Source organism: Hylobates moloch, unplaced genomic scaffold, assembly GCF_009828535.3.
Source record: "Hylobates moloch isolate HMO894 unplaced genomic scaffold, HMol_V3 SCAFFOLD_10, whole genome shotgun sequence".
Lineage (NCBI taxonomy): Eukaryota > Metazoa > Chordata > Mammalia > Primates > Hylobatidae > Hylobates > Hylobates moloch.
Genome location: NW_026652285.1, coordinates 94,625,728 through 94,641,898, shown reverse-complemented (window position 1 = coordinate 94,641,898; position 16,171 = coordinate 94,625,728). Strand labels below are relative to the sequence as shown.

General features: G+C 41.9%; 1 long non-coding RNA gene across 1 annotated transcript in view; it reads right to left on the bottom strand.

The window, feature by feature from the left end:
- LOC131384351 (uncharacterized) overlaps nt 1-5,846 on the bottom strand; it is a 37,755-nt gene extending 31,909 nt beyond the window's left edge. The window contains exons 1-2 of the long non-coding RNA XR_009215108.1: nt 5,727-5,846; nt 2,883-2,951 (exon numbers count right to left, since the gene is read on the bottom strand). This is a non-coding gene — a long non-coding RNA (uncharacterized LOC131384351). The remainder of the gene's footprint in view (nt 1-2,882; nt 2,952-5,726) is intronic.
- Between the last annotated feature and the right edge of the window lie 10,325 nt (nt 5,847-16,171).

Sequence of the window (16,171 nt, the reverse complement as noted above, 5' to 3'; positions counted from 1 at the left end):
CATTTGTTGTCGTTACGATCCTCTTCAAAAGGTGTTTTATAATAGGCTGTAGGACTTTGAGAGGTGTTCTTGGATGCAGCTTTCTAATAACTTTGGAGATTGTGACATTAGAATAGAGGAAAAACTTTTGGGACTCTCATGGAGAGCTGAAATGTTGATGAATATCAAGCAGAACAGGAGTTAACTGAATGGACTGAACTAATAGGAAACTGAAGTAATCATTTTTTGACGTTTCTGCTAAAAAACATTGCTGATCCTTTTATTTCCAGAGCCAAGAAAACTTCTTTTCAGCTATGTATAACTTTTAACAACTGAGTAAAATACACTCCTATGACCAAAATTTGGAGCATATTTGTTTCTCTCTGCCTGGTTTCTCCAGAATTTGGAAACTATTTGAGTATTCTCAACTTAGGACAGTATAGTTATTGCATAAGTGCAATAAGAATCTGCTTTCTTTTGTAACAGGACACAGTTGGAGAAACTGGTTACTTTACCAAGACCGGAATGGCATGTTTTCCTTTAAGGAATCTAACTTGACTTACAGAGCCAATAAAAGCCCTTTGGGAAAACTGGCCTCATACCTTGTCTATACAGTCCCTGTATAGGGTTCCTGACTGGTGGTAAGTAAAGCATGTAACTTTTTAAGCAGCCCAAGGGCCCCAGGTTATCCTAGGACCTCAAGAGGAGAGGAATATACCCAACTCATAGTAATTTGAGGGTACAAACCCATGGCTGGGCTCAGCTTTTAAAAAATCTTATCTGAGATTCCTTATGAAACAGAGTTCCATCAAAGCCAATTTAAAATGCCTATGTGGGAATAGTTATTCTTGCTGCATTTTATGCAAATAATCAGGCCAGATATAATAAGACTAAAGTTTATTTTGCAAACAAATCACTTCTATCATGATTTGTTTTTAATAACAATGGGAACTGATGAGAGAAAAATTACGTTTAAAAAAAAACTATAGTAGACTTGTTGTTATCTGTTCTTGAGTTTTTTCTGCAGTTTGGACTAGATCTTAAAGTCTTTGTGGGTTACAAGTCTCCAAACTAATGCTTTCAAATCTTTACTTTTAAAACTGGGAATTGCACTCCTTACTCTAGTTCTCATTATTTACCTTATAATATGTTGTTCCCTTAAACGCGGTACTAAAACTATAGATGACAACACAAAGGCCTTTTCCATGCAAGCCTTGGAACCCCAGCCAGACCTGCATGAGTATGCTCAGACAGTTGCAAAGTGTTCCACTCCTCTCACCTTGGGATCAACATCTGCCCCCACTACGCCCTATCAGCAGAAAGAAGTTAGAGCGATCTTCACTCTTTTTCCATCTTCTTTAGCCAACACCTTAAGATTAAGGTGTTATAAAACCCAAAGGGAGAGATTGAAACCACCATTGCAAAATTGTAACTGAGACAGTGAAAGAGATCTGACCTAACCAACTCCATCTTGCTTTTAACTTCCAAGCTGCCCTTGTTCATTCCTGGGCGTAGGCACAACTAACTTTGGGAGGAACTTAGTTTATAGTTTAAAACAAAGAATGAGAACAGCCTTTTCCAAAGGCAAATTCCCTCCTTGCCTGGGGACTAGACTGCCTTTTTACGACTAACAAATTAGCCACAAGATTAGAAATTATGGGCCGGGCACAGTGGCTCATGCCTGTAACCCCAGCACTTTGGGAGGCCAAGCTGGGTAGATCACATGAGGTCAGGAGTTCAAGACCAGCCATGGCAAAACCCCATCTCTACTAAAAATACAAAATTAGCCAGGCATGGTGTTGAGTGCCTGTAATCCCAGCTACTCAAGAGGCTGAGGCAGGAGAATCGCTTCAACCCAGGAGGCAGAGGTTGCAGTGAGCCAACATTGCATGATTGCACTCTAGCCTGGGCGACAGAGCAAGGCTCTGTCAAAATAAAAAAAAAAAAAAGATTAGAAATTATGGTTTAGGAGTCATGCAGCTGGAGGCTACAATATTCTGACCCTCCCTAAACTGCTCATAAGATCAGTTCTTGAGATATTTTACAGATCCTGCACTTGACGGATTAGCTAGCACCACGCAGATTGATAAACTGGCTCATCCGATCCTGTGGCCCCCCACCCGGGAACTGACTCAAAACAAGAAGACAGCTTCTACTTCCTGTGATTTCTTCTCCGACCTAACCAATCAGCACTCCCGGCTCACTGGCTTCCCCCCACTCACCAAATTGTCCTTAAAAACTCTGATCCTTGAATGCTTGGGGAGACTGATTGGAATAATAAAAAAACTCCAGTCTCCCCCTCACCAAAAAAAAGTATAATAAAGGAGCTGGGCATGGTGGCTCATGCCTGTAAACCCAACACTTTGGGAGGCCAAGGTGAGAGGATTGCTTGAGCCCAGGAGTTCGAGACCAGCTTAGACAACATGGCGAAACTCCGTCTCTACAGAAAATACAAAAATTAGCTGGGCATGGTGGTGCGCACCTGCAATCCCAGCTACTGGAGAGGCTGAGGTGAGAGGATAGCCTGAGCTCAGGCAGTCGAGACTGCAGTGAGCCATGATTGTACCACTGCACTCCAGCCTGGGTGACACAGCAAGATCCTCTCTCAAATAACAAAAATAAAAAAGTATGATAAAGGTATATTCTGAACAACTCTCTGCCAATAAACTCAACAACCTAAGGACAAATTCTTTGAAAGATGCGATTATGAAAACAGACTCAAGAAACAGAAAATCTAAATAACTCTGTATCTCCTTTTAAAATCAAATTAATGACTTAAAACCCTCCCAAAACAGATCCTCCATCCTCAGATGGCCTCATTAATAATTCTTTTTTTTCGCTCAGCTTTCTGATCTACTCATTAATAAGTTCTATTAATCATTTAAAGAAGAAATAATACCAACCTTATGTAAACTCTTTCAGAAAGTAGAGGTGTGGCATTTCCCAATCCGTTTCGTGAGACCAGCATTATCCTGATAACATAATCATATATATAAAACATAAAAATGAACATAAAAACATAAATATAAACATAAAAATCTACTTAAAATATTATCAAATTGAATGCAACAATACATAGAAAGAATAAGACCATATGTCCAAGGATGGTTTATCCCAGATATGCAAAATTGGTTCAACATTTAAAAATCAATTCATGTAATTTACCATATCAATAGAGGAAAAGAGAAAAACAACTTTAATATCTCAATAGATGCAGAAAAAGCATATGGCAAAAAAAAAAATCAACAATAAATAGAACTGTCAATACGCTTAGAATAAAAAAGAACTTTCTCAAACTGATGAAAGGTCATTCCACAAAACACAGCTAACATCACACTTAATGGCAAAAGACTAAATGCCATCATCCTAAGATAGGGACAAGGGACGGATGTCTTCTCTCACTGATTCTACTAAATATTGTACTAAAGATCCTAGCTATACAGCATGGCAAGAAAAAGAAGTAAAAAGGCATGCATGTTAAAAAGAAAGGGGTAAAACCGTTCTTATTCAAAGATAACACTATCATATACATAGAAAGGCCTAAAGAATATGCAAGGAAAAAAAATCTACTAAAGCCAATATGTAAATTTAGTGAGTTTCCAGGATCCAAAAAGTCAATCGTATTTCTATATGCTAGGCAAAAAAAAAAAAAAGCCAAAGTAAATTTAAAAATAAAACAGCAATTTATCCACATAACAAACCTGCACATGTACCCCTTGAACCTAAAATGAAAGTAGGAAAAAAAAGAATTTCATCTACAATATCATCAAAAAAAATTTGTGGCTAAATTTAACAAAATCATACAAAACCTGTACACTGAAAACTACAAAACAATGCTGAGATTAAAAACCTAAGTAAAGGAAAAAATACACCATGCTCCTAAACTGGAAGGCTCAATATTAAGATGTCAGTTCTTCCCTACTTGATCTATAGATTCAACACTGTCCCTATCAAAATCCCAGCAGCTGTTTTTATAGAAACGGACAAGGTGATTATAAGATTTTTATGGAAACGCAAAGGACCTAGAAAAGCCAAAATCATCTTCAAAAAAATTTTAAAAACCGAGGTGGAAAACTTATACTAAACATTTTCAAGACTTACTAAATAGCTACTTATCTACTCACTATAAAGCTACAAACCTGTGTGATGTTGTCATAAGCATAAATAAATCAGTGAAACATAACAGAGAGTCGGGAAATAGACACACATATATCCAGTCACTTAGCTGTTTATAAAGGTGCTAGTGCAATTAAATCGGGGAAGGAGTAGTCTATTCAACAAATGATGCTAGAGCAACTAGATGTCTAAATGGAAAGAAATAAACCTTGGTGCTATCTGTATCATGGCCTTAGCATATGATATGCCAAAATTAAGTTAAAATGGAGTTGCGACCTAAGTGTAAAACTACAAACCTTCTAGAGAAAAAAACAGGAGAATATCTTTGTGATATTGCAGTAAATACAATTTTTTAGACAGAATAAAAAACAAAAACACTAACCATAAGGGAAAAATAGGTAAGTTGGGCTTTATTAAAATGTTTAAATTATATTCTTCAAAGTTATGTTAAGAAAATAAAAGGGCAAACCACAGACCAGGAGAAACTATTTGCAATACCTATAACTTATAATAGTGACAAGACAAACAACTCAATAAAAGGGCAAAAGAATCAAACAGACACATCGTAAAAGAAGATATGCAAATGACCAATGATATATGAAAAGATACTCAACATCATTAGTTGTCAGGGAAATGAAAATTAAAATTACAATGAGATACCACTTAACAGCCACCAGGAAAATGGCTCAATTAAAAACATATGAGAACCAAGTGTTACCAAAGATATGGCACCACTAGAACTGTCATACATTGTTGAGGGGAGTACAGCACATTACGACCCCTTTGGAAAACTATTTGGCAGTTTCTTAAAATTAAATACCTATCTACCATATGATCTAGAAATTCTACTCCAAATATTTAGAGTAAATGATTATATTATTTATTTGCATATCTTCTTTTATGATGTGTCTGCTGGAATCTTTTGCCTTCTTTTTGGGTTGTTTGTCTTATCACTACTAGCAGTTATAGGTATTACAAATATTTGTGATATTTAGTTAAGAGAAAGGAAGACTTATATTCACAAATGACTTGTATCAAATACTCACAATAGTTGTTTTCACAATAACCCAAACAAGAAACAATCTAAATGTCCATCGGCAAGGATAAACAAGGATAAACAAATTGCTGTATGTTTACCCAACAGAATGCCACCCAGGACTGAAAAAGAACAAACTGCCGATAAACACAGCAACGTGGATAATTTCACAAGACATTACGTTAAGCAAAAGAAGTAAGAAACAAAAGACTATATATAGGCCAGGTGTGGTGGCTCATGCCTGTAGTCTCAGTACTTTGGGAGACTGAGTCAGTAGGATCACTTGAGCCTAAGAGTTCAAGACCAGCGAGACCCCATCTATACAAAAAAAAAAAAAAATTAAAAATTAGCCAGGCATGGTGTGTGTCTGTAGTCCCAGCTACTCAGGAGGCTGAGGCAGGAGGATCCCTTGAGCTCAGAAGGTCAAGGCTGCAGCAAGTTATGATTGTGCCACTGCACTCCAGTCTGGGCATCAGAATGAGACCCTGTCTCTTTAAAAACTTAATTAAAGAATATATATAGTATGATGCCATTCCTATGAAGTTCAAGAACAGGCTAAACTATCTACAGTGCTAGAAGTCAGACTAGTAGTTACCTCTTTAGGTTAAAAGAAAGTTCAAGGTAGGCCAGGTGCTGTGGCTTACACCTGTGGTGAGAGGTGACAGCATGCTGGCAGTCCTCGCAGCCCTCGCTCGCTCACTCTCGGCCCCTCCTCTGCCTGGGCTCCCACTTCAGCGGCACTTGAGAAGCCCTTCAGCCCGCCGCTGCACTGTGGGAACCCCTTCCTGGGCTGGCCGAGGCCGGAGCCGCCGGAGCCGGCTCCCTCAGCTTGCCGGGAGGTGTGGAGGGAGAGGCGCAGGCGGCAACCGGGACTGCGCACGGGGCTTGCGGGCCAGCGCGAGTTCCGGGTGGGCGTGGACTGGGCGGGCCCCACACTCGGAGCGGCCAGCCGGCCCTACTGGCCCCGCGCAGTGAGGGACTTAGCACCTGGGCCAGCAGCTGCTGTGCTCAATTTCTCGCCGGGCCTTAGCTGCCTCCCGGCGGGGCAGGGTTTGCAGCCCGCCATGCCTGAGCCTCTCCGCCGCCGTGGGCTTCTGCGCGGCCCGAGCCTCCCAGTTCAGCGCCACCCCGTGCTCCGTGGCGGCCAATCCCATGGACCACCCAAGGGCTGAGGAGTGCGGGCCCACCGCGCGGGACTGGCAGGCAGCTCCACCTGCGGCCCTGGTTCGGGATCCACTGGGTGAAGCCAGCTGGGCTCCTGAGTCTGGTGGGGCCTTGGAGAACCTTTATGTCTAGCTAAGGGATTGTAAATACACCAATCAGCACCCTGTGTCTAGCTCAGGGTTTGTGAATGCACCAATCACACTCCGTATCTAGCTACTCTGGTGGGGACTTGGAGAACCTTTGTGTCTAGCTCAGGGATTGTAAACGCACCAATCAGCACCCTGTCAAAACGGACCAATCAGCTCTCTGTAAAATGGACCACTTGGCTCTTTGTAAAATGGACCAATCAGCAGGATGTGGGTGGGGTCAGATAAGAGAATAAAAGCAGGCTGGCTGAGCTGGCAGTGGCAACCTGTTCTGGTCTTCTTCCACGCTGTGGGGGCTTTGTTCTTTTGCTGTTTGCAATAAGTCTTGCTGTTGCTCACTGTTTGGGTACACATTGCATTTATGAGCTGTAACACTCACTGCAAAGGTCTACAGCTTCACTGTTGAAGCCAACGAGACCACGAACTCACCGGGAGGAATGAACAACTCCAGACACGCTGCTTTAAGAGCTGTAACATTCACCACGAAGGTCTGCAGCTTCACTCCTGAGCCAGCGAGACCACGAACCCACCAGAAGGAAGAAACTCCAAACACATCCGAACATCAGAAGGAACAAACTCTGGACGGGCCACCTTTAAGAACTGTAACACTCACCGCAAGGGTCCATGGCTTCATTCTTGAAGTCGGTGAGACCAAGAACCCACCAATTCCGGACACAGTGGCACTTTGGGAAATGGAGGCAGGAGATTTCTTGAGATCGAAGTTGGAGACCAGCCTGGGCAACATAGGGAGGCCCTCTCTCTACCAAAAATAAAAATAGGCCAGGTGCAGTGGCTCACACCTGTTATCCCAGCACTTGGGGAGGCCAAGGCGGGGAGATCACGATGTCAGGAAATTGAGACGATCCTGGCCAACGTGGTGAAACCCCATCTCTACTAAAAATGCAAAAATTAGCTGGGTGTGGTGGTGCGCACGTGTAGTCCCAGCTACTCGGTAGGCTGAGGTAGGAGAACTGCTTGAACCCGAGAGGCGGGGGTTGCAGTGAGGCAAGATCGCCCCACTGCACTCCAGCCTGGCGACACAGCAAGACTCCGTCTTAAAAAAATAATTAAATTAAATTAATAAAAAATAAGTTAGCCAGGGGTGGTTTTGCATACCTGTGGTCCCAGCTACTCAGGAGGCTGAGGTAGAAGGATTGCTTGAGGCTCAGAGGTCAAGGCTGTAGAGAGTTGTGATCACGCACCTCGGCACTCCAGCCTGGATGACAGAGCAAGACCCTGTCTCAAAAAAAAAAAAAAAAGTTCAAGCTGTACATTTGAGATGTGTGCATTTTAATGTAAGTAAAATATGTTTCAATTTGCATTGTAAATTTATTTTTAAGCCACCTCACTATTAAGCCTTGGATGATTTTTCTGTCACTACTCTTCTACTAGCAAGATTATGCCTACAGGTACCCCTATGCTTTACCAATTTTTACACTGCTCAAAGTCCATTCAATAGTGAGACTCCGTGCATCCTCCCTAAACTGATGATACTTAGTGTCCAGTCCAGCTGCCATTTTGAATGGCAGCTACAAGTTCAGCTGTATTTATGAAGCACGATATGTAAAAATCTACTGGAACACTTAGTTGGGGAACTTATGTTCCGTATTTTTCCAAATCAGCAGAGACTCCACCTCTGAGCTCTTGTCTGGCTGGGTGATAAAGGTAATCCGATTCAGACGGATGACCAGAATGACCAGCTACTCAACAACAGTGATCACGCAGAGGGGCTCACAAAGCAAGATTGTTTAAGAAACCCACACAGTGCACAATGCCTGGTGGTCACTGACCTTTTCAAAGGCTTATGGAATTATTTGAGACTTGGAAGAAATAATGTACTGTCCCAAAAACTTGCAAAATGAAAATTATGTTTAATTAAATGTCTACAAAATGCATTATGTTAGTCAACTAAAACCTACCTCAACATATACACGTAAATTATACTAAATGTGCTATATGGCTACATTTTAACATGTTTGGTATGAGGTAGGACTAGGCATCCAACACAGATTTGTCTTAATTGCGTGAAGATCAGGAAAATGCGGCCTTGCTCGCATGTCATATGGTAGCCTTTCTGTTAAGTCTAATAAGCTCTTCCTTTTTTTGTGGACATAGAGACTGCAATTGCTTCCTTCATTTCTGGAACCATAAGGGAAGCCAGCCTACATGGTCCTAGCAACCAAAAGCCCAAACTCTTGAAGAAAGAATCTTAGACGACAAGGCAGGAGAAACAACCGTCTGGTACCAGTTAGAACCTTTCCTTTCGTGAGACCCCCCTCAGCCTGTGACACATTTGGAGTCACTTTATTTCTTACTCTGCTTGCCCCGTGTGCCATCCCAGGATGTCAACTGACAGTTTCTGGGGTCACAGATCCCAGAAAATGCCTGGAGCGTAAGTCATTTGAATGTGTGCTCACTGCGTTTTTTTGTTTGTTTTTTGTTACCACTGACCTTCAGGATGGAGTAGAAAGAATATTCTTTTGGAATGGAAAATATATGCTTAGGATTTACCCAGACCTGCATCATTCATGTTTTGGTCATCATTTAGCAGTGGTTGGAAACAGCGCTGGGCTGGAGTGGGGGATGGTTTTGTCCAGGTTCTACCACTTACGGGCTTTGTGACCTCACATAAATCTTTTCTCTCTGAGCCTCAATTATCTCATCTGTGAAATGGAAGGAAGAACCCCAATTTCACAGAGCTGCTGGCATGCGAATTAATAAGGTATGCATATCATGATATTAGCACAATGACTGGCATGTAGTGAGTGCTCTCAACACTGTCAGACAGAAAGAAAGTTAATCGTTGCCAGGGGTTGGAGATGGAGAGTGACTGCTGAAAATGGTTATGGGGTTTCCTTTGGAATGATGAAAATATTCTAGAACTAGGTATTGGTGATGGTTGCGCCACATTGTGAATATACTAAATGCCATTCAATTGCACGCTGTAAGGTGTTTAAAATGATCAACTTTACGTTACATGTATTTTACCACAATGAAAGAAAAATAACTGGTAGACCGTCTTTTCCACCCCATAGGGTGAGTGGGGAGGAGGAGGAAATAGGATCTGCCCTGAATCCCTCCCATAAGGCAGGAACTGAGAATCAAGAGAAGAGCAGATCCTTGAGCATCAGCCTGGTGAAGGAGGCAGAGCTTGGGTTGCGGCCTCACTGAGTGTGGCTCACTTGGTGAGGGAAGGGGTAAGGGCAAGTGGGCAGCAGGCAGGGAGAGAGATGTCACTGCTTTGAGATTTCAGATAACAGTTATATGCAGTGAACGTCACTGAGGATGCAGAGTGTGAGTCATAGATTAGAAAGGAGACAGCAAGCCTGGAAAAAGTGAGTCATGGGGAGAGGAAAGAAAACGTCATTCATCTGAAGAGGAAAAGGATGACCAAAGGCAGCATGATACAGTGCAGAGGGCTCCCTCTGAGGCTTATGGATAGAATCTTCTGGAAGTGCATCAATATCAGCAATGCCCACCACCCTCCACTCCCCCATCCCTACTGTGATTCTGGTTCTAGATGATTTGGACAGGGCATATGGTGGAAAAAGGCCACGCTTTGGAATTTCATGTGACCTCCTACCACTTTGTAGCTGTATGACTCCAGACAGGTCACCTAATTTTTCTGTGTCTCAATTTCATCCTTTGTGAAACAGGAAAACCTACCTACAAAGTTGTTAGGAGGAGTTAATAAAATAGGCAGGTAAAATACATGCCCCACAGTAGACGTCTAATAAATATATGCTCCCTTTCTCCTTCTCTAATGGTACGTGTACACTCATAAATCCATTTTCTCTTTCCATCAGTCCATGAAGCAAGAGAAGTAACAAAAGGGAATTTTGAATAGAGAACTGGAACCATTTCCCATAATAAGTGTAAGTAAAGATGATGTTTTAATTACAGCCCTCATTATAAGAGTTAAAATCGGCCTGGTGTGGTGGCTCACATCTGTAATCTCGGCACTCTGGGAGGCCAGGGCGGGGAGATCACGAGGTCAGGAGATCGAGACCATCCTGGCTAACACGGTGAAACCCCGTCTCTACTAAAAATACAAAAAAATCAGCCAGGCGTGGTGGCGGGCACCTGTAGTCCCAGTTACTCGAGGAGAATGGCGTGAACCCCGGAGGTGTAGCTTGCAGTGAGCCGAGATCGAACCACTGCACTCCAGCCTGGGTGACAGAGCGAGACTCTGTCTCAAAAAAAAAAAAAAGAGTTAACATCTACCATAGAGGGCAGTTTTATTCATAATAGTAAAAAAAATGGAAACAACCCAAATGTCCATCAACAGAAGACTAGGTAAATCAACTGTGATATACGTTAGTTACACAGCAATAAAAAGATCAAACTGCTGATATACACAGCAACACGGATGTCAACAAATGTTATGTTGAGCAAAAGAAGCCAAACACAGAAAAAAGTACATACTTTATGACGCTATTCAAATGAAGTTCGTGAGTAGACAAAACTAATCAAAAGTGATAAAAGTGAAAATAGTGGTTACCTTTCAGTGGTTTTTGACTGGGAAGGAGCACAAAAGAGCCTTCTAGAGTGCTGGGAATGTTCTATATCTTGATTTCTTTGGCGGTTTATACATGTGTAAAAATATGTCTAATTATGCATATAAGATTAGTGCTCTTTGCTGTATGTTATACTGCAGTTGAAGGCAGGAGGGAGACCAACCTGCCACAGAAATCTGCAAGGGTGTACTGCCACATCGTTCTGAAACCCAAGCTGCAATTGTACAAATGGCTCAAAATCCCTTTTGACTAAAGGATAAAGATTGAAAGCAAAAGACGTATTTTGACCAAGTGTGGAGGGAAACTGACTTTGAATGAAACACGGATAACAGATAAGATAGTGAAGAAAGTGCTTCATTGTGATTCTCTTAACAGTACTCAATAAAAGTATCCTTTAAGTTTTAGTATTTCTTTCTGTCATTCACACATAGCTGTTTTAATTTAGAGTCCATTTTTATAGGAAAAGCATGATAAAGTTGAAAAGTGGGTTGTAGGCATGTCTAACATATTTTTGTGTGAAACATATTTTGTGTGTGGATACATAGCAGGTGTGTATATTTATGGGTTACATGAGATGTTTTGATACAGGCATGCAATGCATAATAATCATGTCAGGGCAAATGAGGTATCCATCACCTCAAGCATTTATACTTTATGTTACAAGCAATCCAATTCTACTATTTCACTTATTTTTTAATGTACAATTAAATTATTATTGACTATAATCACCCTGTTGTGCTATCAAATATAAGATCTCATTCATTCTTTCTATTTTTGTACCTATTAAACATCCCCCTTTCCCCCCAACCCCCTACTACCCATCCCAGCCTCTGGTAACCATCCTTCTACTCTCTAGCTCCATGAGTTCAATTGTTTTAATTTTTAGCTCTCCAAATAAAGTGAGAACATGTAAAGTTTGTCTTTCTGCGCCTGGCTTGTTTCACTTAACATAATGACCTCTGGTTCCATTCAAGTTGCTGCAAATGAGAGGACCTCATTCTTTTTTATGGCTGAATAGTACTCCATTATGTATATGTCCCGCATTTTCTTTATCCATTCATCTGTTGATGGACACTTAGGTTGCTTCCAAATGTTGGCTATTGTGAATAGTACTGCAACAAACATGAGAGTGCAGATATCTCTTCGATATACTGATTCCCTCTCTTATGAGTACATACCCACCAGTGAAACTGCTGGATTGTATAGTAGCTCTTTTTTTATTTTTTTGAGGAAACTGCAACCTCTGCTCCACAATGGTTGTACTGATTTACATTCCCACTAACAGTATACAAGGGTTCCCTTTTCTCCACATCCTCTCCAGCATTTGTTATTGTCCTTCTATCGTCTCACTCCATTTTAACTGGAGTGAGATGATATCTCATTGTAGTTTTGATTTGCATTTTTCTGATGATCAGTGATGTTCAGCACCTTTTCATATACCTGTTGGCCATTCATATGTCTTTTTTTTTTTTAAGATGGATTTCCGCTCTCATTGCCCAGGCTGGTGTGCAATGGCATGATCTCAGCTCACTGCAACCTCTGCCTCTATGGTTCAAGCGATCCTCCTACCTCAGCCTCCCGAGTAGCTGGGATTACAGACGCCCAGCTAATATTTGGTATTTTTAGTAGAGACGAGGTTTCACCATGTTGGCCAGGCTGCCCTCGAACTCCCTCAGATGACTCACCTGACTTGACCTCCCAAAGTGCTGGGATTACAGATGTGAGCCACCATGCCCAGCCTCATATGTCTTCTTTTGAGAAGGATCTATTCAGATCTTTTGCCCATTTTTAAATTGGATTATTAGATTTTTTTTCCCGTAGAGTTGTTTGAGCTTCTTATATATTCTCATTATTAATCCCTTGTCAGATGGATAGTTAGCAAATATTTTCTCCCATTCTGTGGGTTGTCTCTTCACTTTGTTGATTGTTTCCTTTGCTGTGCAGAAGCTTTTTAACTTGATGTGATCCCATTTATCCATTTTTGCTTTGGTTGCCTGTGCTTGTGAGATATTAAGAAATCTTTGCCCACTTCAATGTCCTGGAGAGTTTCCACAGAGTTTTTGCATAGTGGTTTTGTAGTTTGAGGTCTTAGATTTAAGCTTTTAATTCAAAATTTGATTTTATTTTTGTATATGGTAAGAGATAGGGGTCTAGTTTCATTCTTCTGCATATGGATATTCAGTTTTCCCAGCATCATTTATTGAAGATTAACCATCCTTTTCCCAATGTATGTTTTTAACAACTTTGTCAAAAATGAGTTCCTGTAGGTGTATAGATCTATTTCTGGGTTCGGTAGTCTGTTTCATTAGTCTATGTGTCTGTTTTTATGTCAGTATAATGCTATTTTTGTTACTATAGCTCTGTAGTATAATTTGAAGTCAGGTAATGCGATTCCTCCAGTTTTGTTCTTTTTGCTTAGGATAGCTTTGGCTATTCTGGGTCTTTTGTGGTTCTGTATAAATTCTAGGATTGTTTTTTCTGTTTAGATGAAGAATGTCATTGGTATTTTGATAAGGATTGTATTGAATCTATAGACTGCTTTGGGTAGTATGGACATTTTAACAATGTTGATTCTTCCAATCTATGAATATGGAATATTTTTCTGTTTTTCGTGTGTCCTCTCCAATTTCTTTCATAGTGTTTTATTTTCCATTGTCAAGATCTTTCACTTCTTTGATTAATTTCCAGGTACTTAATTTTATTTGTAGCTATTGTAAATGGGATTACTATTTTCAGAATTTTCACTGTTTTCACATAGAAATGTTACTAATTCTTTCTTCTCTTTGATCAATTCTCCTATTAAGAGACTCTGATGCATTCTTTAGTAGTCAGTTGCATTTTTCAACTTCAGAATTTCAGCTTGATTCTTTTTAATTATTTCAATATCTTGGTTACATTGATCTGATAGGATTCTGAATTCCTTCTCTGTATTATCTTGTATTTCATGGAGTTTCCTCAAAATAGCCATTTCAAATTCTCTGTCTGAAAGGCCTAGAGGTGTAGATATATGATCTTTCTCTGAGAGATAGAGAAAGATGACATATTTCTATCTCTCTAGGATAAATCCCTGGTGACTTATTTAGTTTTAGTAAGGTCATGTTTTCTTGAGTGGTCTTGATGCTTGCGGATGTTCATTCGTGTCTAGATGTTGAAAAGTTAGATATTTGTGGTAGTCTTTGTAGTCTGGGCTTCTTGGGAAAGCCTTCTTGGGAAGGCTTTCCAGGTATTCGAAGGGACTTGGGTGTTGTGATCTAAGTTTTTGGTCACTGTAGTCATATCAGCATTAGGAGGCACCCCAAGCCCAGTAATGCTGTGGCTCTTGCAGACTTGTAGAGGTACCACTTGATGGTCTTGGATAAGATCTGGAAGAATTATCTGGATTACCAGGCAGATATTCTTGTTCTCTTCCCTTACTTTCTCCCAAACAGACAAAGTCTCTCTGTCTCTGTGCTGAGCTGCCTGCAGCTGGGGGAGGGGTGGCACAAGCACCCCTGTGGCCACCACCACTGGGACTGCACTAGGTCAGATCTGAAGCCAGCACAGCACTGTGTCTTACCCAAGGCCCACTATAACCACTACCTGGCTACCACCTTTGTTTACTCAAGGCTTTAGGGCTTTACAGTTAGCAGGTGGTGAAGTCAGCCAAGCTTGTGTCCTTCCCTTCAGGGCAGCGAGTTCCCCCAAGCAGGTGCATAGATGCTGTTTGGGGACCAGGGCCTGGAGTTGAAAATCTTAAGAATCTGCCTTGTGTTCTATTCTACTGCAGCTGAGCTGCAGACAAAGCTACAAGTCAAGTCTTTCCCACTCATCCCTGCCCTTCCCACAGGCAAAGGAGTCTATCCCCATGGCCACCACCACCACAGGCCCATGGGGAGTACTGCCTGGCTACCACCAATGTTCACACAAGGCCAAACGCTCTTCTGGAAGCTTGTGGTGAATGCTGCCAGACCTAGGACTCACCTATCAGGGCAGTGGTCTCCCCTCTGGCCCAGGTCAGGTCCAGAAATGCTGTGCAAGAACCAAGGCCTGGAATCAGGGATGCTGAGAGCCCACTTGGTGCTCTGCCCCACTGTGGCCGAGCTAGTACCTAAGATGCAAGATGAAATTCCCTTTACTTTTCCCCCTGCTTTTCTCAAGTAGAAGGAGTCTCTCCTCATAGCCACCACAGCTGGGAATGTGCTGGGTCACACCTGAAGTCAGCACATCTCAGAATCTCACTCAAGGGCCATAGTGTGTGCTACCTGGCTACTGCTGCTGATTATTCAGGACCCAAGGGCACTTTAGTCAGCAGGTGGTGAATACTATCAGGACTAGATCCTTTCATTCAAGGCAACAGGTTCCCTTCTGCCTTATATGGCCCATATAAGCCCAGGGTATGTCTAGAAATGTCATCTGGAAGTTAGGTTCTGGAATGGGTGCCTCAGGACTCCGCCCAGTGCCCTAACCTACTGTGGCTGAGCTGGTATCCAAGTGGCAAGACAAGTCCTCTTTATTCTTCTCTCCTCAAGCTGAAGGAAGGAGTCTCTGTCAGAGCTGTGAGTTGCACTGCCTAGGGTTGGGAGAGGGGTGGCGCAAGCACTCCCTTGGCTATCTCAGCAGGTCACATGCCCCTCAAGTCCACTGGCTCCAAGCGCAGATCAGACTTTCCTAGGAGTTGTAATCCTTGTGGCCTATACTGCCTTTCAAGTTTATTTAGAACCCCGGAGCCCTTTAGCCCGTTTAGCAACTGGGATGGATGGTTCCCCTCTGGCTAGGGCTGATCTAAATTCTCCCTCATGGGTATTAGCTGAGTTCTGCCTGGTGTTGCTTTCCACTGTAACAAGGCAACACAGTTCTAACACAAAGTCCTACAACCACTACACTCTCTCTACACAGATTCTCTGTGCCATGTGGCTGCTGCCAGGGATTGGGGAGGGATGGCTCTGGCAATTCAAGACCATCTTTCCTACCCTCTTCAGTGCCTCTTTCAGTAATATAAAGTTAAAACCAGCTACTACAATCATTCACTGGAATTTTGATTCTAATGACGGTGCATTTTTTGTGTAGACAGTTGTTAAATTTGGTGTTCCTGTGGGGAAGACAATTGGTTGAAGCTTCTATTCTGCCTTCTTGCTCTGCCTCCTGCGTTTCTGACACTTTTTTTAACTCAAAAATTACTTAAAGAGTGGACTGTGTGTACCCAACAGTCCTTGTTTCTCTGTTGTTCTATAATT